Below are 26,084 nucleotides of genomic sequence, written 5' to 3' on the forward strand. Positions count from 1 at the left end.
TTATACTCCTGATCTGTCAGCCAGTAACCTGAAGAGGGTGACCAATGCCAGAAAGCCTACCATTGTTAAAACCTGCATATGACCTGGGGGTCTGTGGCAGTGGCTAGGTGGTCTCATGGCCTTGGAACCCCTGCAGATTTTTTTTCTCTCTCCAGCCATCTGGAGTTTTTTTTTTGTTTTGTTTTTTTTTCTGTCCTCCTGGCGATAGGACCTTACTTTATTCTTTGTTACTTAGTATTGCCTAATCTTATTTTTATTTTTTATAAACTTTTATTTCTGAAATAAGTCTTCAGTGCAAATATTCAGCATTGGCCCCCTTAACAGGGAACTACAATTGAGTCTGTACATCATCTTCATTACTTTTGAGGCTTAATATTGTCACACACGCGTTAGGACACAGCCAACAAGCCCTAAGGTGAGTGGAACACCGCGAGACAAGGGGTTGATACTGAGTACTAGCTCCTCTCTCTAGATTTCTACAGACCAAAAGAGGAAAAATAAAACAAACATTCTTCCGTTCCTCCAAAATGGCCACCAGACATCCCAGAATTCCTTCAGCATCATCACTTACGGCTTTCCTTGATAACATCACTATCATCACCCAGAACCCATTGTCATTCTCCACCCCTCGATGATATCGCTTCCGCACCCTGTACGCGGTCATGTTCTGCCACTTCAGTCCATCTCTTCACCTTGTCTATATAAACCTGGCTGTATCTGTTGTAATTTGTCAAATGCTTTTGAGTTTGTTCACGATTTATTGATTAATTCGAACGTCGAACGGACATAATACGGGGCCTTTCCCCAACACTTTGTGCGCTCTCCAGAGTGTCTTTATTCAAAATAAATATTTATTACAATATATTCGTCACATCAACGCAGGGCCGTCTTAACGTATAGGCACAATGAGCACTGACCCGAGGTGCCAAGGGTTATGGGGCTCATGATGTTTGTGATGCCTATGTATGTTTCTTTTTTGCTATCAAAACACACAAATTTGCCAGGAGGCCTATGATTCTGTTACGATGACATTATAATAATGGCTTGGTGATATGAATCATTATGCATGTGAGATATCATTTAGCAGGTTTCCCTTAAATTCTCTACTTTATCATTGGTATTGTCATTTTCCAGTTTCTTCAAAATGTTGTGTACAGATGGGTCAGAGTTGCCATAAATATAAGCACATTCTCCCACCAAGCTTTCTTTTAGACATACTGTATTGACAGTTGTGTGGGAAGTTCGGTAAGCATATTTCGAGCCCATTTTGTGTCTGTGCAAGGAAAATGAACTGAACCCATGACTATGGATTTGAGGCGCTAGGAAAGACACTGTATGTTCAATCAAGTTGTGTTGAATCCAATATCTGCACTAGCAATCTGGTAGATTTGTACTGCAGTGAAACCAATATATGTATAGTAGGGTGGTCCACAAACCTACGGAAAGAGATGATGTTTGCAGAATCATTTCTCTACAAGAATTTGTTTTGTCCGTAAGGAATAGTTTACTTAATGGTCAAATTTTTAGCCTTATTGTGAAATATTTAAAGGTTGCTCCATTCTGAACTTTTGTATTACTACGTACATACTCTTGCACTGGGTTCTTATCTCATGTCACGCATGAGTGTCAAACGATCACCGTCCAGGGCTCATCTAAGGTACATAACATCACCCCGGGACTTTAGGGGATGCTGGCGATAATCACATCTTCTTCCATTCCTTCCACGGTGCTGAGAAGATACCCATTGAGGGCATCTGACTCCCCCCCTTCTGGTCCACCACTTTTAACATTTTGAGTTCACTGGAAGGAGGGGTCATTGTACAATAGAACACCATACAGGATGCTGCTCCAAAGCTCATGATCTACTTTTGTTTTGATTGTACCTGAGAGTGCTTGATTATTTTGTCTCTATGCAAGAGGCTTAAGATTAAATGATGGTTGACTGGACTTATTTATTCTCTCTAGCATGTCCTTCCTAACTCGATCACACACACACACACACACAAAAGAAACAGAATATTTTAGTTCTAAGGTGGAGTTCCAACAACATTTAGGTATTAGATAGGAGTTTCAGGGACATTCTAGTAGTAAGTAGGAGTTCATTTTCTAGTAACTTTTTGGCGACAATCTCAGCAAAAACAGAGGAAAAGATGTTGCAAAGCCTGCAGCAACCACCATTACCAGACATTCCTCAGTGTCTTAAGCTGACAGATAAATCTGAACAACTGAAGTTGGGGGATCTGCTAAAATAAAGGATAAAATCCATCTGACATCCTTATGGAAAAAGGCAAAGGATGGTATCAGTTGTTTCTCAAGAAACTTCCAGAACATTGGTCAGATGATCCAATCCTCAACAAATTTTTTGTTCTGTCAGCACATGTTGTAATAGTAATAGTAGTAATAGTGTTGTCTGTGTTCGTGCCACGTGCGTCTTGTTTCCATCGTCCCGTTTGCTGTTTGTGTGTGTCAGTGAATGCCGTCCCCGTAAAGGGGGACGGATGATGGAAGGAGACCGCAGCCCCAAACCTGGAAAACACCGGTTTACAATTAATCAATTACATTCGTCACAGGACTATAAAAACAATCACGAGGTAAAGAGAAGAGAAAGGAGAGAGAGAGAAGGAGACTTTCATTTTCATGACCACAAACATCTGTACCTGCTGTATTCCACATCGCGCATTTCCATCCAGTTTGTTTTTCATTCCACCGGACTATATTTATATTTGTTTTGCTATTCTGTTTCATTTAATACAATTTATCAGTTTAAGTTTACATATCTGCTTCTCTTTTGTGCTTATTTACACCGTCAATTGTGGGGAAAAGTTTAATTTGTTAAAGGTACGGCTTGATAATTAGATCTAACCTCAGTAATTTATCCAGGCCACAGGTCTTGGAGGTGTAGCTGCCGGCAGGGTAAGGGGTCGGCCATTACAATGTGACGGTAGAGAAGGATGCAGCTGAAAGAGGAAGAAGTCTCATCAAAAAGTACAATGGCAGACTGACGAAGAATGAGGAACCGAAACAGTTTATTCTTTCGCCGTACTAACCCCTACTGTCTCTACTGTACTTTTTCCGGTTTTCTGTGCTGGTAATCCATGCCACCACCACCTGATCAAAGCACCGTTTAGTCCCTGCATTGATGGATTGAAGACCACAGGTCCACATGACTATCACCGTCTAATTCGTCATCGTGAAGCCTGAAAGCCATGAGGACTGGTTGAGATCTTTTATGTTAGGTAGAATGCCCAGTGGGGTTGGGTGGTCTCATGGCCTTGGAACCCCTGCAAATTTTGTTTTTTTTTCCAGCCATCGGGAGTTTTTTTTTGTTTGTTTGTTTGTTTTTTCTATCCTCCTTGGCCATTGGACCTTACTTTATTCTTTATTATTTCATATTGCCTAATTTTTATATTTTTTTTTTCCTTTTTCTTTCTTCAAACGTGGTAGAAAAATAAATGTTGTTGTCGTTGACTGTATTGCAAACCATTGCAAGAATTTTCCAACTTCAACAAAGACGGTGCTAATATTGTAGATGTACAAGAGTGGAACAGTTGTCATAAAAACTGCCATAAATGTTGTTTATTTTCATCAAAACATTGTGTTTCTTAAAAATATGATAAGGAATAAAAGTATGCACACCTGGAAATCAGTTATTTTTTTTTTTTTTATGGACCACCCTAATTTGCACCTACACTGATACAGTCGAGTCCAATAGATGCAGCTGGATTTCATACTGTCACATACGCACGTCAGAGGATCACCTTCCGGTTTCATCGGAGGTAAGCGATACCATCCCAGGGTGAGAGGGGGTGCTGTCACTAACAGTATAGTCTTTACTTTCACCCACGTTGGCGACAAGTCATCCAGTGAGGGCAATAGACTCTGCCTTTTCCGGTCTGATCTCTATAAAAGCCCACTGCAAACAGGACAGATCTCCCAGACAAGACTGGATCTAATGAGCTCTTAGATCACAAGAGAACACTGCTTTACAGTTGTGTTGCCTTTACTATTTTTGTACAATCGAGTGCCTGTTTCTTTAATAGGAGTTAATTTAGGATTAAATGGTGCAAAACGGATGGCATCCTAACCCTTCCTTGAAGTTGTTGAGTGTCCTCCCACCTGTCTGCAATAGTAATTTTTTCCCTATGCAGTGACTTAAACTGTTAACCAATATACTACTCTTTAAGCCAAATAAATTCAAAGCATTAAAAACTTTGTCTTAAACAGGAGGAGAAGTTTGGGAGCATGCACTGCACCCTCCACATGGCAAACCATCTTGATTGAGATCCGAGTGCAGCTGTGTAATGGGTGACACCTCAGCTAAACAATGGCACAGGGTCAGGGTTTTTATGGTGGTTGGAGTGCCAATCCTGCCACCAATCCCCAAGATTTCTCTGCAAGTTGGAGGACCTGCTTGCTGGGCTGGATGAAGATTAATGTCATAAGCAGGACAGAGCAATTGCAAGCTAAGAGCCTTGCTCAAGGGCCCAACAGAGTAGAGTTACTTCTGGTGTTTATGGAATTTGAACCGGCAACCTGCCGACTGCTGGTGCAGATACCTAGCCTCAGAGCCACCACTCTGAGTTCATCGAGCAATGAAATAAATGATTTACATAACATTAACCAACTATATACACATGAATTTGGACTGGATTCATAATGTGGATGGATGGAATTATTGCAATTGCTTCAGAATATGCTCCACACTTGCTCTTAAAAGATTCCTTATTGAGTCACTTATTCCACTTTTATATGATCTAAAATCTCCCAGACCACTTATTCTTTACTATACCCTGTACAGACTGTGACTTGTAGACGTAGTAAAATGAAATGCAGAAGAAAAATGCACATGCCCTGTGCCTCAGCTGGGACCAAGCACGACTTCTTCTGTTGCAAAGATGAAGGACAAAGGCACTTTGGCTCAGTTCCCTATTGTCAACCGGCATAAGCAATACTCTTAGAAGGAAATGCAACCAAGTCAAATTAGAAGCTAGCAGAAAAAGAGGCAAATATTCCCTATTAATTGTGGCCTACTTGGAAAGATGCCTACAAGACAAGGACACAGGGATCATGTGATACCTCAGGACATGTTAAGAGAGCTCTGCCATTAAAAGCCAATCTCCCGGCAATAGTCCCAGTGCTGGAGCTGAATTTACTAACATTCATCAGACGGACTACACTACGTCTCATCTGAAACCTCGCCTGGCAGGTCTCATTGATGTGACAGCTCTCACCCTGAAAAGCAGGAGAGTGGGACCTTAAAATAAATGATCAAGCGAATGACAAGGATGAGTGTACAGTGGCAGGGTTGTCTTACATAACACTCCACACAAGCTCGATATTTTACATGAGAATTCAATAACTAATTAACAAGGTACCTTACTTACTTAAATACATACACACACACACACACACACACAGAGATATATTCCCACTGTATCACCATTTAAGAGGGGTTTTGGGGAAGCAATCACATCTCCTCTTCACAACAGCGTGTAGCATAGGTAGGGGGTGGGCCCCCTATTAAATATTTTATATGATATATAAGGGCGGCACGGTGGCATAGTGGGTAGCGCTGCTGCCTCGCAGTTAGGAGACCTGGGTTCGCTTCCTGGGTCCTCCCTGCGTTGAGTTTGCATGGTCTCCCCGTGTCTGCGTGGGTTTCCTCCCACAGTCCAAAGACATGCAGGTTAGGTGCATTGGCGATCCTAAATTGTCCCTAGTGTGTGCATGCCCTGTGGTGGCCTGGCGCCATGCCAGGGGTTTGTTTCCTGTGTTGGCTGGGATTGGCTCCAGTAGACCCCCTATGACCCTGTAGTTAGTATATAGCGGGTTGGATAATGGATATTGTATTTATTTATTTAACAAAGGCGCTATAAGGGAACCTGACCCAACACAGACTCACACCAGAGGTATGTTAAAATAAATACACTTATTTTTCTTCACCTGTGGGGCACATCTTTCCCATAATCCCCACAGGCACAGCACAGTCCCCAGTACAAATAAAGTATCCAAAACACACTCTTCTCCTTTCTTCTTCTTCCACCACTCCTCCAAGCTTCGTCCTCCTCTTCCTCCCAACTCTGGCCATTGAGTGGTGATTGCTGGGCCCTTTTATAGTCCACCCAGAAGTGCTCTTGATGGTTGATTGCCGAGTTCCAGCTGCACTTCCGGGTGTGGCGAATACGCTGCCCACATGTGCTGAGGAGTCCCAGCTGCAACACCCCCTGGCGGTGCCTGCGGAACCCAACAGGGCTGTACCCAACTCCAATTCCCATGGAGCCCTGCGGGAAACAGAGGCACCACTCCCACCTAGAGGGGCAGCCATCTAGTGTTCAGGTGAAAGGTGTGAGATATCTATATCTATATCTATCTATATATATCTATATCTATATATATCTATATCTATATATATATATATATATATATATATCTATATCTATATCTATATATCTATATATATATCTATATATCTATATATATATCTATATATATATTGTGGAAGACTGCCGGCTTCCCAGGCCGGTCTGCACCCCCAGGCCGACAGGAGGAGCTCTCCCGACAGCGGGATCGTGCCCCGAGGTCCAGCAGGGCCTTATGGACTCTGCGGTGTTTATACACAGCCCTGCTGGATACCTTGGGGGCCACCAGGAGTCGCTGTGGGGGGACTTATGGGCTCTGTTGTGCCTTATGACCCGGGAGTACGTCACGGTCACGTGACAGGAACGTATGGCGTGCTCCCGGGTTGAAGTAATAGACTGATTGCCCTGACCCGGAAGGAATAAGGAACTGTGGACTGCTGGGACAGGAACACCTCCGGGTTCAGGGCTATAAAAGGACCGTGCCTCAGTCCAGACACTGAGCTGTGCTGGGTCAGAGGAGAAAAGTGTCTGGGCGAGGAGGAGAGGTTATTGAGTTTATTTGTTGTGAGATTTATGAGTAGTGTGGGAGGTGCTTGGTGCACTGTGAAAAAAGAAAATAAAACGGTCGTAGACTTTTACCTGGTGTTTGGAGTCATACCTGAGGGTTCAAGGGTGTACTACTGCCCCCTACTGCCACAATATATATATATATATATATATATATATATATATATATATATCTATATCTCTATATATATATATATATATATATATATATATATATATATATATATATATATATATCTATATATATATCTATCTCTATATATCTATCTCTATATATCTATCTCTATATCTCTAGAGATATATAGATATAGATATAGATACACACACAAATATGCAGTACGTCACACACGTGCATGGTAGTTTAATGATTTGAATAAATGTATTTCTTTACCAGACTAGGGGTTGGGGCTTATTCTAACACTCTCCCTTTTGTCCCTCTACAGACCATCTCAAGAACATACTTCCTAGGACACATCATGTCCGCTTCTGGTCTCTAGGAACGTGCTTATTAAAAAAGTCATTTCAACCTCTGGTCCCACTGAGTCCTCCTCTATAATGGCCATCTTAACTCCAATTTCTCAGTTTTGTTGTTTTCTTTGCCTCAGCTTGCCAGAAATCACCAAGTATACGCTGTGGCTACCCCAAACTTTTTTTTGTGTTCTTCTGTGTATTTTACCCTATATATGTACTTTTGCTATTGCTATCAGAAGCAAGAACGTAGCTGTGATCTCTTTGCCAAAAAAGTAAAAAAAGTTTGGAAGGTATGTCTGGCCAAGCGTGAGGCAGGTACGCTCCAAAGTCAAATGTTGGCACTATGTTTATGATATATGATTATGTTGAGCTCTGACGGGAGAGCGTCACCCTTGTGGGGAGAAGAACACGTGGCCATGATATCTTTGCCAGTAAGCAGGTACCATCTAAAACACACATAGATGTGATCTCTCTGTCTCAAAAACATCAAACGGTACTGTTTAACAATCTCTAGATGATAACGAACGCTAAACAAACAGGTATCGCTAACTATGCAGAGGTAAGGTACATTCCAACAAGTGGCGAGAAGTAGAGTATGTGATGGCCAGGGAGATTTTCTACACTCTGGTGTGCTGGGCTGTTAACTTCACTTGAAGAGGAGCCCACCAAATCAACATGCTAATTAAAGGACAGGCTCGGTTATGGGACACACTCTGAAACCACTGGAGGTCGGAGCAAAGGAGAGAATTTAAACAAAACTGAGTGCCATTATGAACAAAGCTGCACATCCTCTCTCTGATACACCAACACTGAGGACTTTCAGTCAATGAATCATTCAGCAAAAATGTGTCATGAAACAAGACTGGGGGTCCTTTATACCAACAGCAATAAGTCTGCATAATGCCTCATTGGGACTGGAACTGCCAAGTCAGACGTTTTCCTTCTTGGTGTTTTTTCTTTCTTTTCAACCATTCTGGTGTATATTTATGAGAGGTGTGTTGTTTGTCATAATATATTATTCATTTAAAGTGCTTCTGTAAAAAGCCAAATTTCCCCATGGGGACAAATGGAGTTCTATCTATATATCCTGCCTATTATATTAAAACCAATCTGCTTTTTGCTCCTATCAAGCTCTTGGCAGCTGAATATGACCCCACTCAGGTGACTGATCTTTCTCACTAATATTTTCTGAACAGAAATGAGAACAATTCACTAATATTATTAAGAAACACAAACATAAATGAAATTTAAGACAATAAATCTGACTGATGGGCACATTTCACTAGCTAAGAACTGAACCATAAACTCAAGTGAAAATCCACTTTCATAATCCTAAAGCAGATTTCACTTTTCAATAGAAAGTTCACGTACATAGAACATGTCAGATTTTTAAAAAAGGACTACAAAAGAATCATTTAAGTATATTAAAATGCCAGAAAATCCATTTTTTGACAGTAGAAGTCACTATATAATTGAAATTGGGAACATTTGTAATATTCAGTTGATTCCATTTACAGTTCCTACTCCCAAATGAGAAAAAAAAAGTTTAAATCTCTTTTTTGACAATCTTGCTAATGTGTGTGCTCGTAAACATTAGCAGGGGACTTTAAATATGTGCTCAACACAAAATTTGCAAGTTTATGTAGGTCACACTCAGTAATTTACGATTTTGAAAAAACTCTAAAATAAAGAATCTGACTCATCAAGGTTCTTCCTTCTGGGCCTACAAAAATGCTTCCTTCTCGTCTGTTTATCAAATACAGCATACTCAAGAACTGATATTTGTTCCTCTGCTGAGGACAGCTTATTTTTTCCTTATACTACTGTATGTGGCCAAATGTTTGTGCATCCTTTACCATCACAACTCTATGAGCATGTTGGACATTTCATTCCAAAGCCATTAATGTGGCCCTTCTTTGTGTCTTCAGCAGCCTCTGCTCTTCTGGAAAGGTCCCTACAACATTTTGGAGTGTGTCTGTGGAGATTTATGCCCGTTCAGCCAAAAGAGCATTTGTGAAGTCAGGTACTGATGTTGGATGAGATGATTTGACTCTCTGTTGGCATTCCAATTCATCCCAAGAGTGTTCAATAGAGTTGATGTCAGGGCTCTGTGGCACTCAATGTACAGTATTTATTGACCTGGCTGTCACACATGTGAGTAGGAGGCAGTTAGAGGGTCTGAAGAATTGTAAATTCCACAACAGACCAGGGGGTGGCAGGGTGCACGGACAGTCTCTCTCAGTTCCTTGCAGACCATTCTCGGGAAATCCCGCCGGGTTCCGGCTCATCTAAAGACGTCACTTCTGGTTCCGGTGCCTCTGATAATGTTACTTCTGGTCCCGGCCCCAGTGATGACGTCCCTTCCTGTACTGGTCTGCAAAGCCACCATCTTACCTCCATATAATCAGTTCTGTTTTGGACTCAGGTCACCAAACATCTCTGTTCTTCTTTAAACCTATTTTGCAGCCGTGGAACAATATACGGGTGGCAGCCCCAAACCTTTACGATGCCTTTGCCTCATCCTTATCACAGTGCATTAGTCATGATATAAGAGAAAGGGGTCTTCCCCAAACTGTAGTCACAAGGTTGGAAGCACACAACTGCCTAACATGTCTTTGCATCCTGTAGCATTAACAGTACCATTCACTGGAACCAAGGACTTTAGCCCCAAACCCCACAAAAATCAGCCTCAGACCACTGTCCTGCCTCAACCAAACTTTATAGTAAGCACCATGCAGTCCAGAAGTTAGAATTCTCCTGACATCTACCAAACCCAGATTCATCCATCAGACTGCTAAATAGAGAAATGTGATACCTCACTCCAGAAAACACAAATCCACTTCTCCAGACGTCAACGGCAGCCCGCTTTTCACCACTCCATTGAAAGACTGCATGGCACGTAGTGAGGCTTGTGAGCAGCTGCTCAGCCATGCCCACCCATTTCAGGAAGATCTCAATGCAAAGATCTTGTACTGATTTTGGTCCCAGAGGCAGTTTGGAACTCTCTTCTGAGTGATGCGACACAGGATTGACGATTTTTACACCCAATGCGTTTCAGCTTTGTGAGTTTGAGTGGTGTACTAATTTGGGGCTGAGCTGTTGTTGCTCCTAAACGCTTTTCACTTCACGAAAACAGCACTTGAAATTTATCTAGCAGAGCAGAAATTGCATGTCCTGACTTGTGGCCAAGGTTGGCATCCTATGATAGTGCCACATTTAAAGTCACTGAACTCTTCAGTATGACCCATTCTACTGACAATGTCTGTCAATGGAGATCACAGGGCCATGTGCTTGATTTGATGAACTGGTTAACAAAGAACCTTATAACTTGGAGGGATATCCATAAACTGCTGGAATGAAGCAACTGGGATATTTAACTGTGCTCACTACCAGGCCAATTAAGATTCAGTGCCTTGACGCCAATGCTCCCTCCAATGGCTGCAAAGACCCTTCCACCCCTGGGCATTTTTGGGCCTCTACAGGGCCTTGATTCTCAGGCAACTTGTACACTGCCTGTCAGAAGCTAGAAAAACAATTCCAATTGATTATGGTTAAGACACCAGTTTGAATCCCGTGCCTCCCTTTTCTCCTTGGTAACCCTTTGCCCACTGGGCAACCATCGACAATACAGAGAAAAACATAAAGAGTAAAGTCGCTTACAGGAGATGAACAATTTAATTTAACCAAAGCCAAGTCCTGAAAATGCAATTTCACTCTGAAGCAAAAAACTGAATTGTTTTTCTGAGAAACCATAAAAATAGTGTTTCAGATTATCTTAAATTCAGTCAAAGTTAATTCAACATGAAGCAAATTCTTATGGTGGAAAATCAACAGTACTGTTTCATGATAGCCTCCAGCAGTGAAAAGCCATTTTGTGAAGCCGCAGTCAAAGTCGTATGATGAACCGTAATGTCCAATTCACTCTTTCAGACACCAGCAACTTACGAGCTGGAAAGGTATTCACAACTGAAGAAATGTCTGGAAGACAGTAATGCTAACTTAAAAAAAAAAAAAAAAAAGCCCTTCTATCAACAGTTTAAAAATGCAGAGCAATAGCACTAAGTTAACAAAAGAGGATAGGGAAAAAATAACTACGTTATATCAATTTGCCTGGCATCATTTGCTGTGACCACTAAGCAGGCCAGTAAATTCCGATAAAAATGGTGGTTGCTACAATCTCACAACCATTAAACTTTCTCAAACAAATTACTTGAAATTTCCAACCTTCAGGTACACATGTAGAATATTGGGCACACTTGGGATATCAGAACACTCTAGACGAGACCAGGCCATTGAGCCCAACAAAGCCTGTCAGTCCAAACTACTTATTTATTCCAAAAAAAAAAACATCAAGTCGAGTTTTGAAAGTCCCTAACGTCATACTGTCTACCAGTATGCTTATTCCAAGTGTCTATCATTCTTTGTGTAAAGAAAAACTTCCTAATGTCTGTGTGAAATTTACTTTTAAAGTTTCCAACTGTGTCCCCATGTTCTTGATGAACTCATTTTAGAGTCACAGTCTCGATCCACTGGACTAATTCTCTTCATAATTTTAAACACTTCAGTCATGTCTCCTCTTAATCTTCTTTTGCTTAAACTATAAAAGCTCAGCTCTTTTGATCTTTCCTCATAACTCATCCCCTGTAGACCTGGAATCAGCCTAGTCGCTCTTCTCTGGACCTTTTCTAGTGCTGCCGTGTCCTTTTTGTAGCCTGGAGACCAAAACTGCACCCAGTACTCCAGATGAGGCCTCACCAGTGCAATATAAAGGTTGAGCAGAACCTCCTTAGATTTGTACTCCACACATCAAGGCGCTATATAACTCAACATTCTGCTAGCCTCCTTTTATGGCTTCTGAACACTGTCGGGAAGTCGATAGCTTAGAGTCCACTATGACTCCTAAATCCTTCTCATAAGGTGTACTGTTTTTCCGACCGCCCATTGTGTATTCAAACCCAACATTTTTACTTCCTATGTTTAATACTGATATTACATTTCATCTGTCACAAATCTGCCCAAGCCAGTATCCTATCCAAGTCCTTCTGTAATGATTTAATGGATTCTAAATTATCTGCTAATCCACCTATCTTGGTATCATCAGAAAACGTAACCAGCTTGTTACTTATATTCCTATCTAAATCATTTAGACATGTTAGAAGTGAAACACTAAAGTGATTTGTTTCATATTAAAAGATCAGTTTGGTATTTTTCAAGTTATTTCTTCACAAACTTACATGTATTTGCTATGTGAAATTGTGCTCTAATGTTAAGCATTTTCTCTAAATTTAAGAAAATATTTCGCCCGCACTGGTGATTTACAGTGGTGGTTAAGGGGCATGGAACACCACTAGAAAACGAAAGCTTAAAAACTTACAGATGAAGGGAGAAAGTTCTGATGTATCAAAGCACACCTTCCATGTTTCTGACACGTTTGTGATAATAAGCAGGATCTGGACATAAACAGTACCAGGAATATGCGATAAAATGATTCTCTCATGTTAAGGACATGTTTTGTATCTGCTTGAGTGAGTTCTCACATAAATACAGACAGAAAACAAAAACAAGACCAACCACATTATAACGCTTTGACCTCTCCCGGCTGATTTCGCTATACATCACCACCAAAGGTGGTGCATGTGGGTAGGAAAGCAGGTCAACCTCAAATCACCCTCTAATCCCTTTCTGTGATACTAATACGTTAAATAATTTATCTTACATAATATCAACTAAATGACAGTGAGAAACACACAAGTGAAATAACTGTATTAAATCAATCTTATAAAAAACTATACAAACATAAATGGCAACAACCAAATTTGTGAGCGCATCTCCTTCCCCTTCTTCTCCACAAATAAAGTATCTAAATAACTTAAAAAAAATAAAAACACAGACAAACCCAAAGTCCAGGCAGTTTTCAGACACTTATGAAAACATTTGTCCATTTTCTTCTTTCTCTCTTCCCCAGAGTCTCCAGTCACGCTAACCCAGATAAGCAAGAATCGCTCTTAGCTCACCCCCTTTAATTTCTCTTGTTCCTACTCCAGAGTGGGTCAGCTGGCAAAGACTTCGAGGTGGCCACCTCTGTAAGCAGGTGAGGCAGTGCTTTCTCTGGCCATGGGATAGTCTACGTTTGCTGTTATAGTCCCGTTTTTAGGAGTTGGTGTTGAAAACCTTTGTTTGGTTCTTATTTTTTTAATCTTTTCTTTCGCAGCTTTTTTTTTTTTAATTGTATCCTGGCATCTTATCCACATTGACAGCCCCTAGAAACCACAGTAACAGTACATGCCCCCCCAAAAGGTCTTCTTTACGACCGTCTGCCCAATGTGCCTGAATTTTTCCCTCCCCACCACATATTAAGGGAGTTTAGGTGGCAAACGGGTTTACATTGAGGATGGCAAAGAGACAAAAGCAAATCAGATAGCGTTTATGTGGCAGTGCCACAAAAGTTTGCTGTGATTTGGTTTAATGAGAAGAAACCACAGACAGACAGATAGACAGATAGATATTAATTTAGTATAGTAATTTAGGATAGATAGATAGATAGATAGATAGATAGATAGATAGATAGATAGATAGATAGATAGATAGATAGATAGATTTATTTGTCCCCATGGGGAAATTTGGGTTTTTACAGAAGATCAATAAATAACATTAACACACTGAACACACCCATGAATGACTATACATTATGAAAATTAAAAAAAGAATGAAAAAGTTCGGATTTGGCTGCCCTAGTCACAGTGAGAAATTATGCAGGTGTGTTTCGTTTGGTATAAAGAAGCCTCCAGTAGCATTTCTTGACATACCTTTGCTGAAAGTCCTCAGTGTTGGTGTGTCAGAGAGAGGCTGTGCGGTATTGTTCATAATGACACTCCATTTTGGTTTAATTCTCTCCTTCCCTACACCCTCCAGGGGGTCCAGAATGTGTCCCATAACTGAGCCTGCCCTTTTAATTAGCTTGCTAATTCGGTGGGCCTCTCTTGAAGTGACGTTACCAGCCCAGCACACCACAGTGTAGAAAAATCACGCTGGCCATCACAAGATGTAAAGAACATTAAAGTCTCCTAAGGAAAAAATGGCTGCTCTGCCCTTTGTGTTCCGAGACCAGTCAGTCCACCCTGCCATTAATGTGAACACCCCAAGTACTTGTTGTAGTGAACCACTTCCACATTCGCTTCTTGAATAGCGAACAGACATGGAGGCTTTTTGGTGTGGCGAAACTCAATAAGCAGATCCTTGGTTTTGCTGATGTTTAGTTGCAGACAAGTCTCTTTGCAACAAGAAACAAATTTCTGCACCTGACTCCTCTCCTCTGTCTCACCCCCTTATCAAAACAACCCATAAGTGTGGAGTCATCAGAGAATTTCTGCAAGTGACATACCTTAGTGTTATATTTATAGTTGGAGGCATACATTATAGCGTGAAAAGAACAGGAGACAGGACTGTTCCCTATTGTTCTCCGGTGTTGCTCAAAAGCAATACAGACATTGAGTCTCACAAACTGCGGTCTGCCCGATAGTGCAGGACACCACAGGCTCATCCACCTGCATTTCTCTGTACTTACTGCTTAACTGGGATGGCTGGATGGTATTGAAGGCACTGGAGAAATCAAAAAACATCATACTCAGAGTGCTGCCAGCTTTGTTTAGGTGAAAATAAGCCTTGTGGAGCAGATTGATAATTACATCCTCCACTCCAGTTTTTGTCCAGTAGGCACATTGAAGTGGGTCCAGGTGGTCTACTACAAGAGGACTCGTATAGTCCATTCAGGACCAGTCTACTCACAATATGAGATGTAAGTGCCACTGGTCTGTAGTCATTAGTTGAAGACAATCCTGCCTTCTTTGGAGCTGGTAAAATGAAGGATGTTTTCCACAACAGTGACACTTTCAGAAATCATAGGGACAGGCTGAACACACTGCTGCCTTCTTTTAAAACGACTGAAAGTAATAACATAATATTATAACAATAATAATGTTGGTGTTTTTTTGTTCAAAAATGACATGTACAAGTATTTTACAATATGTTTATAATCACAAGACAAAGATCAATACTTGACAATTGTCTTTGCTTGAAAAAATGACATTTTTTTAACCATTTTCCCCCATTGCCTCCATTATAAAGCACCAATGCAGGCAACATATTTTTTGAAATCATAGAACAGGCTGAAGATTCGAATACCATTTTGAATGGCAAGTGCGCATGCATGCATATATATATATATATATATATATATATATATATATATATATATATATATATATATATATATATATATATATATATATATATATATATATATATATAATAGTTTACTGTCAAATAATGCAAAGAGTATGCAACACGTGTTTCACCCTTATTTGGGCTCATCAGGCGTACACACTCCACTGCACCCCTCACAGGGATCAAACTTCACACCATGAATCTTCTTTCGGTTGCTCCCATTTAGGGTCACAACAGTGGATCATCTTTTTCCATATCTTCCTGTCCTCTACATCTTGCTCTGTCACACCCATCACCTGCATGTTCTCTCTCACCACATCCATAAACCTTCTCTTAGAACTTCCTCTTTTCCTCTTCCTTGGCAGCTCTATCCTTAACATCAGTTTCCCATTCTACCCAGCATCTCTCCTCTGCACATGTCCAAACCAACACAATCTCACCTCTCTGACTTTGTCTCCAAACCATCCAACTTGCACTGACCCTCTAATGAACTCATATATTACCAGTAGAGGTTCGCAGATGAACTCTAACTGGAGCCATGAAAGCGAAGTTTGATGGGACAACCTCAGGACTTTCAATGGTTGTTTCTGACCTCAGAAGTATTTCCAGTAACTTCTAACAAAGCATTATTTCATGGGAATGTTGAGGAAATCTACCAATGTAGCACTGAACCCTACAACCTCTTGACTATATTATAGATAGATGTTGTATTCTAATAAAGTAAGGAAGGGATTTGTTCAGTCAGACATCTAACATTACATTTTTGAGAAAAGCAATCTTGAAAATTTATATCTAAATTATATTGTGAGCAGACTCAGTAATATAGGCCTGTAAATCCAATTTAAAAACTTTTCTCGAACAACAAATGCAAATGTTGTTACTATATTGACAAAAATAAAGCTCCCATGCAAGTCCTGTTAGCTCTAACATGTTCATTTCAACACTGTCATTTGAGCACTTAATACTAACAATGAAATTTCTAATGTCCACTTCTAACCTTCCCAGCATGACGTGTGATCTTATTCCATTCACAAATAAGATTAACACTCTACATTTCCATCTAGTTAAGTCATTCTCATCTCCTGCTGTGTCTGTCAAGGTTCTCATTCCGCACATAACTGACTTGCTAATTGTTTTATGATAGACCACTATTTAGGCTTCACCTTCTCAACCCATTTTTCTCCCCCTGCTGAGTTCATCCTATTTGCTCCCCAGATCTGCCCCTCTCTTTTCTTACTGGACTCATTTCAACTTTTCAAGTGAATCATCACACACTCTTTATGTAGTAGGCACAATGAACTTTCCACTTCAATCAGTAGTCATTTCTAAGTCTTTCTAGCACTTTCTTTCATTTTCCTTGTCTCACAATCATTCCAATACGGCCTAATGCCTAAGTAGCATTTCTGAGTTCATTTTGTGTAGTTCAGCAAGAGCATCACGCTAGCGATTTCTCTGTCCTGTTGAAATTGCTCAGTTTTTCCTTATGATCCCAAATGGCCACAGTACTTAACTACGAGAGCCAATTAACTCAGTAAACACGTTTGCATTAGACTCCTGGACAGGGCCTGGTTTTAGTGGATTTGTGAGCTCAAAAGAATGATTTCATAATTTATATAGTCCAACATAATCTAACAATGTGTAGCCAAACCTCCCAGCTAAGACAGGAAAATCAAAATACCCACCCAATGCTTTCCAATTCAACTTGCTTCTCTTAAGCACAAGAAACTCTAATAGCTGTTCTGCCACCAGGATAACGTGCCACCAATCCAATACACCAAAACACACACACACACACACACACAGTTTGCTTTAACATCTCTACACGGAATCTGGCAATACATGTAATTTCACCATATTTCCACAGTCACCACTATCCACCAATAATTCATTAAGCCACATCAGCAACCTTATTTATTCAATCAGCCACATAATCTCACCAACATTGCCCAGGTCTCCTGGTGCTACGTGATAGGTTAGTAAGCCACAATGTCTATTGTAGTACAGTATCTCGTTTCTTCTAATAATCAACTAAATGTGAATCCCAGACTACACACCTTTGCCCCTATTTTCATAGACAGGCATAAACTAAATTCAAAAAGACATTAACCAGCATACACTACCTTTGCGATAGTCTTTAACTTCTAGTTCAAGAGTGCTGACCACATGGCGGATCCAAGACAACAGCAGGTCAGCATTTGGAAAGTAAAGTGCCGGCGCCAGTCACAATACATTTGAAGTGGGTTATCCTTCTTTGAGGGGCGGGGCCTAGTCTTTAACAAGTAGAACTCCCCTTCTAATCAAGCAGCCTAATCTGAGTTAGTCTTAGCCTCTTACCAATTAGAGCTCATTAAGCCTGATAAACTCAGCCAGGTTTGCAGAAGGATTTAATTTATTAATACAGAACACTGCTGTGTAGCTGACCACCCTGTAATGAAAAGAAACCAAAAAAAAAAGCAACAACTTTGTTTTATGTTATTTTATTAAAAAGAAAAAAAAAGGGCTAAATCACGTTTCCATGGTTACAAGTCATGTTGTTGCCCAAATCTGTGTTTCATAACCTTTGTTATTTTTTTGAGAAATCTCCTAGTTTATTGCATTCCCAACCAGTGGTGTCTTTTAGCTCACCTTTATTTTGAGTGCTGGTTTAGCTGTCAAGAGGCACTGAACACGCCACTGCTACTCAGGGGAAGCAATTATTTATAACACCAAAATAGAAACCGTTTCACATTCCAACCATAGAAGAAGCCATTTGTTTTTGATGAAGCCCATCATTTTTGAATATTAATATATTTTGTTTATCTATCTATCTATCTATCTATCTATCTATCTATCTATCTATCTATCTATCTATCTATCTTCCATAATTGGGCATGGTATCATTCCTATGAACTTCATTTTAAAAATTGACTGACTGAGGAAGACAGATGTATATTTTGTGGTCAAAAAGAAACAATTTTTCATTTATTCTTATTTTATATTAGAGTGAAAGGAAGGTGAGATTAAATAATCATATTTTTATTTATGGAAATGTATACAATAAGAAAAACAGACCTAAGAAAAACTCACTGAATTTTTTGCTTGGTGAGGCAAAATTAGCTCAGAAAAAGTCAAAACAATAAGCAGTGTGAGAAAGAGCCTGTGGATGTTCTTTTGCTTTTTAAACTGGATATAATAATAATAATAATAATAATAATAATAATAATAATAATAATAATAATAATAATAATATTCACTCCTCAGGTCCAGTCAGTCTATTTGGAGACACAGACATGACGAACACCATTTTTGAAAGTTAAGGGGTGTGCATGTCAGACGTTTGGCAACTCAAGGGGCTTGTGCTCCCGTCCCCCTGAGTCCTCTATGTCTAATTATATTCAATGTGTGCCATTGAAACTGAAGGGTGCCTTTTATGTAAGTCAAGGAGTGCATGCTTTAAACATTGAGGGCATTGAGGGGGAGCCCTCCCACCCCACCTAGAGCTCTATAGGAGCTTTGACCAGCACTGTCACCCAAGGATAAAGCTCGCTCTTTGTAGCGTGTCAGTCTGTGGCAGTGTGTGCTCATACATAGATGCTCATTTTCACTCACAAAGTACCAATTTAGGACCACCAAGCAACTTAACTTAAACATCACTGGGATGTAGAGGAATAACCAAAGTACTCAGGGAAAAACCCCAGGCATAAATGTTCTAAATAATTAAATCTGCATACCTCTCTTTTCCTGTCTAAAAATTCCCCTTCATGATCAATGCTCATTTCACACAACTCTAAAAGTCTGAATATCCCCCTAACAGTAGAACTTTGTTCCTGCCATGATAAACAGCTGGGCTGCACAGAGACCTTTTCCAATTTCCATGGCCATTTCTTTGATTGTCACACGTCAATTCTCTTTGATGAGTTTATTGATTTTTTTCTTTGTTGCTCTCAGTACTGTCTAATCAGAGTTGTCTTGTTCCCATCTTTAAAGTGCTTAACCCATCATCTGACACTGCAAGTGTCCATGCAGCATACGGAGTCAAAAAACAGGTCCTTGCCAGTCGTTTTCAATCCCTAAACTATGTAACTGAGGCAGATGGTGTCATTTTTCATTCCGGTGTGAGACAACAGGTTAACTATTACGTATGGCACCTTGAAATTCACTGTGGTAAAGCATTTGATGGTAGTACAGACATTCTACTGGGCGAATGACATCTACAGCCAACACAATCTTCTAAAAATAGGACTATGCAGTGAACGGACTGTTACAGCTGAGTTTCTCCGCTTCCACAACATCCTGGTGGACATAGCCCGGTGTCTGGGCTCCCCATGGATTATCATCCCCACGGGCTGGAGACGGAGGCAGCATTGGGAGAGGAGGCAGAAGAAGGGCTACGGAGGTGACCACACACGCCGTCTCTTCCTAGTATTTTTCTCTCCAATGCAAGATCTCTTGCAAATAAGATGAACGAATTGAGGCTACAGGTCGCAGCAAATAAGATCATTGAGGACAGAATTACAGGAACCTGGCTTCATTCACTCATTCTGGATACGCTACTGAGTTATGCCTGTATGTTAACAACAGTTGGTGTACTAACACTAAGACTGTACACAACAGATGACATTTACACTCGCTGAAGCATCTTCTGAACTCCTGATCTTGGCTTCGGATTTAGCATTCGAACACTGGAACATTCAAAGTTAGAATCATTCGAAGTATGAGGCAGCACTGTATATGAATTGTACTTCCATATGAACATTGTCACACACGTGCGCATGGGAGGCAGCTCAAGGGCTTGAGTAAGGGCAGTTCCGAGTCATACTGGGATGTGGCAGAGTACACTGTCTCTTTTTCTCCCTTGCCTGCAGACCAGTCATGGGAGATTCTACCTGGCCCTCTTGACGTCACTTTCGAGACCGAGCCTATGGAAGAAGACATTGCTGGCTCTGGCCCCTCTGATGTCCCGTCCGGACTCAAACCTATGGCTGAGGATCTTCCTGAGCCCGACCCCTTTGATCTCACTTTCTGTCTTCCCCTTTAAAAGCCTCCACCTTTTCCCTATTCCCTCAGTTCTGTTTTGGACTTGGTTTTGTTCACAGCAGTGCAATCATTTAAAACGTTCATTTGTAGCCAGGAAACCAATTATACAGGTGGCTGCCCCAAGCCTTGCTATGGCTCTGTGTGGAGTTTGCGACAGTGTTCATAGGTTGTGAGCTCTCGCGCATACAGAGTCTGCCCCTATGGCTAAAATTGAAATCAAACCTATTTGGAATTTGAACACAATCTCATTCAACTGAGAGGTAACTGCACAAGCTACTGTACCATCATGCCACCTGCTATTAAAAATAGCATTTAAAGTAAAGATTAAAAAACAAAAGAAAAGGTGTTTTATGGCCATACTCACTGATGGTGCACACTTTAGTCGTTCCTAACTAGCGCAAAAGAGACAAATTTATTAATTCAGAGGAGCAGCACCAGAACTTTAAAGTAGTATCACCATGGTGGTGGGATAGATGAGGACAAAATTTTTACACCATCACATAACTAGTGTTAACCGAGGGAGCTTACTGGTCACGGAGGAAGTTTTCAAACGCGTCGCCCTTTTCAATCAATACACAGTCCTTAAACAAAAACCAAGCGTGACACAACCAATAAAGCAAAGCCAAAAAAAGCTAACTAAAAATAAATCAAAAGTCTTCTTCAGTCTTTTCTTGGGTACTTCAATTTCAGGTAGGCTCTCCAGTCATCAGTCTCCTAAGTGAGACAAGTTATGCTGGGAGTGGAGGGACCGCAGGGGGCGGAGTTAGTTTCCCTCTGTGGGTGGTTTCTCAGGACTTTGTGAGAAAAGAGAGGAGTCAACATTCAGCGGCCACGCCCCCTCATGTCTTCAAGTGGTAGTGCTTACCTCATATGAGCCTGGAAGGCAAACATCAGAGGTGCATGTGTGACACAAGTTTATAGTGGATCCTGTCACAGCTTAAAAAATAAAGACTAACTCTTCCGCACATTCAGGTATTACTTCATGGGCTCTTTTACATACAAGGGTTAGAATGCAACATATTTGCTAATTGCCTTTTCCTATTTTAACCTAGAGTGGATAAAAATACCTTGGAAGACATCTGACATCATGTTCAGCTTGGCAAAAGATGTCCTACTACCTCCTGCACCATGGCCACTTATTCAAACGAGTGCCAAACAGAAAGTCAGAACTTCTTCCTCAAGAGCCTTTGTTAAAACTGCACACAAAAAGTGAAACTTCTTGTAGTCTGGGCGGACTTGATTGGGCATTGATTTTCTTTTGATACTTAGCCATTCAACAGGGCTTACCTATCATGGACACTATCACTTCATCAGTGTCTCTCTATTTTCACACCATAAAAGGCACTATGGTGTTAAACATTGGTATTATGATAAAACCAGTAATGGCGCACTGCACGATAATGTGCAGTCAATACACGTTATTTGAGCATTTCAAGTTTACGTCCTCTTTTTCACTATATGTTTAGCATTCATTTGCTCAGAGGTTGATGCGCTTGCTGCTTCCTGAGCAGCTCTTCTTTTCCCCACACTACCTGCCCGCTTCTTCTCTTCTTTCATCAGCATCTTTTCGCGTTAAATCTGATTAAGTCATGTATGTGTTGCAATTACTTTTTTTCATTTTTCACTTAAGCTGGCACTTCAGTCTTCAATCTGCCTCAAGAATGATTTAAGATAAAAAAGAGGTAGGGAAAGTGATGGCAAAGGTGGTAGGGTTGAGAACAGCACCCGTATGCATGCACCGCACGGCCACCCTACTGGCCGCTGCCGAGAGTTGATTCTACAGTAAAATAAAATAAAAATAAAAAGAGGAATAACCTTATAGGTCAATCATTGCCCCGAAATCGTAGAGTAGACATCACGTAGTGTATATGTGTACTGAATTTCAGGTCAATTGGTCAAACAGTTTGCAAGCTACAGGTGATTTCAAATCTTGGACAGACAAACGGAAATCCACGAAAGCATATTATATAAGAAGATGGAAAAACCTAAATGTCCTTGCAAAATATGGCCGGATTATACTTTCAAAGGTGATATGCAAAAGGCAGATGCCATTCCAAAGAAGACCACGTTGAGAGGAGCACTTGGAAAAGATTTAAGGGTTATGCCATGGCCTGCGTTTCTGCAGTCAGGAGAACAATAACCTGGAAGTTTTCTTCTTCAAGATCGAAACAGTAGATCACAAGAGCAAAAAAAATGTAGCAAGGCTCAAAGCCAGAAAGACAGACGAACTGTGCGACCAAACCAAAAGTCAACGTCAAAATTCACCACGCCAAAATGTTATAAACCAACAATTTGAAAAAGAAACCACATATGAAAGCCTTTAGAATTTATCCACAGTCTTGGGTAAGCATGACGGTGAGACGCTGGCTAAAACATCATCATCCCAATTACTGGTATGCGCAACACCGAATATCCACAATAGCGATGTGCGACAAAACAGTAGAAAAACAAAATGGCATCATAGCAAAATTAAATTATAATGCTAGTTTAAAATAATACATCTCAGAACTAAAAAAAAATACAAAATAAAGTAGAATATATGTGTTTCACAGTGCATGACAATGTTTTTAGTGGAAACTTGAATCCTTGCCCCCAGCCCCGGTTCTTGAGGCGTTTCACCGGGATGTTGCTGTGCAACGGCGATTACTTTATTTCAACGTTGTGTCTCTTCATCTATGCCATTTGAATGACGTTCTCGTTGCACGGTGGTGTTTGCTGCACACAGGCCTTTCGTAGTGAGAAGTGAGGCATATGCTGAAAAAATGTGAAAGTGCATCCATGCACCATCTAGTGGCTGTAGTTGAGCGTGAGCAAAGCGGACTGTTCCATACACACGCACACACACACGTCTTTCATTTATATATGTCTATTTATTATTATTTATTTGTATTACTTGTCTTCTTCTTCTTGTTAATATTACATGTGCTTGAGTGTTGCAATCATAACCTGTATAACCATAAAAATTTATAGACAGAGAAAATAAAAGAAACAAACAGGAGATCATAACACTGAGTCCATCTTTGACCCTCTGCCAGCTCGACCCCTTCTGATCTCCAGGCTACATACCCCGAAGATTCAACAAATGGCAGCCAGTAGAGAGACTCCTGAGAATAGAATCCTTTACTTTTTTCTTTTCTTTTTTTGCCTTTGCTAGATGGCAATAAACAGGGAATCTGCTAAGGATCCCAACACTCTTTACGCCTTCTTGTATGTTTTTACAGCGCTGTATGCAGTAATAATTACTTTGTTATGCAACAAAATTTGTATTTAATTTCCAGTTCAGTGTCTGCCAGAGTGCAGTTTACATATTCTCTGTATGTTTGTTTTAGGTTCTTTCCCATTTATTCCTAAAGACATTAATGTTGGTGATGAGCTTATTGTGAAGAAAATGGGTTTCCAGTATTTGCTGGTAGACTCATATTTCATTTCTGGCCCCTTTAAACTGAGAAAAGCAAAGAGATCAGCGTGTGCATTGCTAGGGAAATTCCCTTATTCCTCCTATACTGGAAATGGACACAAATGTAGCAGTAAAGGGGGTCCCAGGGCTTGAATCATCAATTGGGCCCCCATCTAGGTGTGCTGAGGGGAACACAAAACAAATAAGCATGTAATGTCAGAGCTCAGGGGTCACTTAAACTTAAATAGGCACTATATGAGAAGAGCAAGTAGTGAAAGTATATGCCATAGGTTTATGAACAGCAACAAAAACCACAGAAACAACGTCTGACCTTATGAGACGATATACAATATATAAAGAAACAGGAAGACAGCGTACAATGTCAAAGTGTAATATTATATCTAATAGCCATCATAGAGTCAGGATTGGATATTTTTAATTGTTATTCTATTATATATATTTTTAAAGTTGGTGTAGCCATTCCCTATGTTTTAATATGCTTATATAAAGGGGTGGACAAAGTAGGTTTACAGTTGTGTGTACATAGTTTATTATTTATTTATTTAACTAGCTGCATGTGGTCTTCGGTACAAAAGCAACCCGAAGACTCCCTAGCAGTTTTATTATATTTGTGAACTTGGAGAGGCCTCAGCTAACTCTTAAGAATTACCCAGGGCACAGGATGTGGACCCACCTGTGCTTGCTGCCCACTGGCTTTCATAAGAAGACACTGACAATACCGTATCTTAGCCGTTTCGCTGGCCTATGAGCCCTAGTAATCTTTGTGTCGAGAAAATACCTCCAGCTAGACAATGTTTTTAGTGAAAACTTCAAGCCTTGCCCTCCATTGCTGAGGTGTTTCACTTGCATGTTGTTGAGCTGCGATTTTTGAGCTTTCGATGTTGTATCTGTTCATCTGTGTCATTAGTACAACATCATTGTTGCACAGTGGCGTTTGCTGCAGACAGGTCTTTCGTAGTGAGAAGTAAGTGAGGTGCACGCAAGTATTGAAAAAATGTAAAAGTGCATCAATGCCGCCATCTAATGTCTTTGGTTGAGCGTGAGCAGAGCGGACTGCTCCATACACACACACACATCTTTTGTTTATAAATATCTAATTATTGTATTATTTATTTGTATTACTTGTCTTCTTATTTGTTTTCTTGTTTTTGTCATTATTAAAGTGGGCTTGAGTGTAGCAATCATAACCTGTATGTATTTTTACATATGAACAAGTATAAACTTACTTTTGCCAATTCCTGTATTTAATTGCGCTTTCTCATGATGCCATATTGCTTTGCACAGGGGACACCATTCTGTGTGGTTTTATTTACAGGTTGATAAGCAGTTGCTAACAGCTTCATTAGAGGTCATGAATGAAGTAACGTCAGGGGTCACGAGGTAAATAGTTTGCTCCTTGTGGTCTCTTTATTGTCCGTGTTTAAGGATATTTCACAAAAAGAAAAACAAATCTACGTTTGCTGATGTCTTTCTGATTCTCTGATCTCTTATTTATTTGCTTCAGGCTTTTTTACTATAAGTTAGGATTACATTTCTGGTTTCATCTCTTTTGTCTCTTCACTTCCAAATATGACTTTTGTTTGTTTTTTGACTACCATTTGTCTCCTGGTCCATCCACTTGCCATCATAGCATACCACAGAACAGAAAACGGTCCCTCAGCAGAGACAGTATGCCATGACAAATGTTAAGAACAAAAAGAGTATCACAAGTCACCTGTGGGAACAAATACCCTACAAGTAGTTTGGGACCAAGAGTTGTAATGAGAGTCTATAAAGAAGGCAGATGTACATGAAAAGAAGTAGATTTTATTACAACAATCAGTTAAAAAGGAACTTACAATTCAGGATGCAAAAAAATACCCACTCAGTCCACGGGGTATATATCAATCCACAAATAAACAATATTTTCCTTCACATCAAATATTTGGGAGCACTTACTCTCTAATGAGAGTATCAATCCACCACTTTTACACAGCCAGTTCCATTACCAATGATCTCCCTTATGCTCGTTGCGCTTAGCTTGTTCTCTC

General features: G+C 40.3%; 1 protein-coding gene across 2 annotated transcripts in view; it reads right to left on the reverse strand.

The window, feature by feature from the left end:
• The window catches only part of LOC120536983 (protein phosphatase 1 regulatory subunit 29-like), a 573,722-nt gene that overhangs the window by 469,154 nt on the left and 78,484 nt on the right, over window positions 1-26,084 (reverse strand). The window contains exon 1 of one of the 2 annotated variants that reach the window (XR_005635244.1): window positions 17,741-17,850. The exons of the other annotated variant lie outside the window; for it this stretch is intronic. The gene's annotated coding sequence lies outside the window, so the exon portion shown is untranslated. Of the gene's footprint in view, window positions 1-17,740; window positions 17,851-26,084 lie in introns of those variants that run through there. 2 annotated transcript variants of the gene reach the window in all.

The sequence above is a fragment of the Polypterus senegalus genome, chromosome 10, assembly GCF_016835505.1.
Source record: "Polypterus senegalus isolate Bchr_013 chromosome 10, ASM1683550v1, whole genome shotgun sequence".
Taxonomy (NCBI): Eukaryota; Metazoa; Chordata; class Cladistia; order Polypteriformes; family Polypteridae; genus Polypterus; species Polypterus senegalus.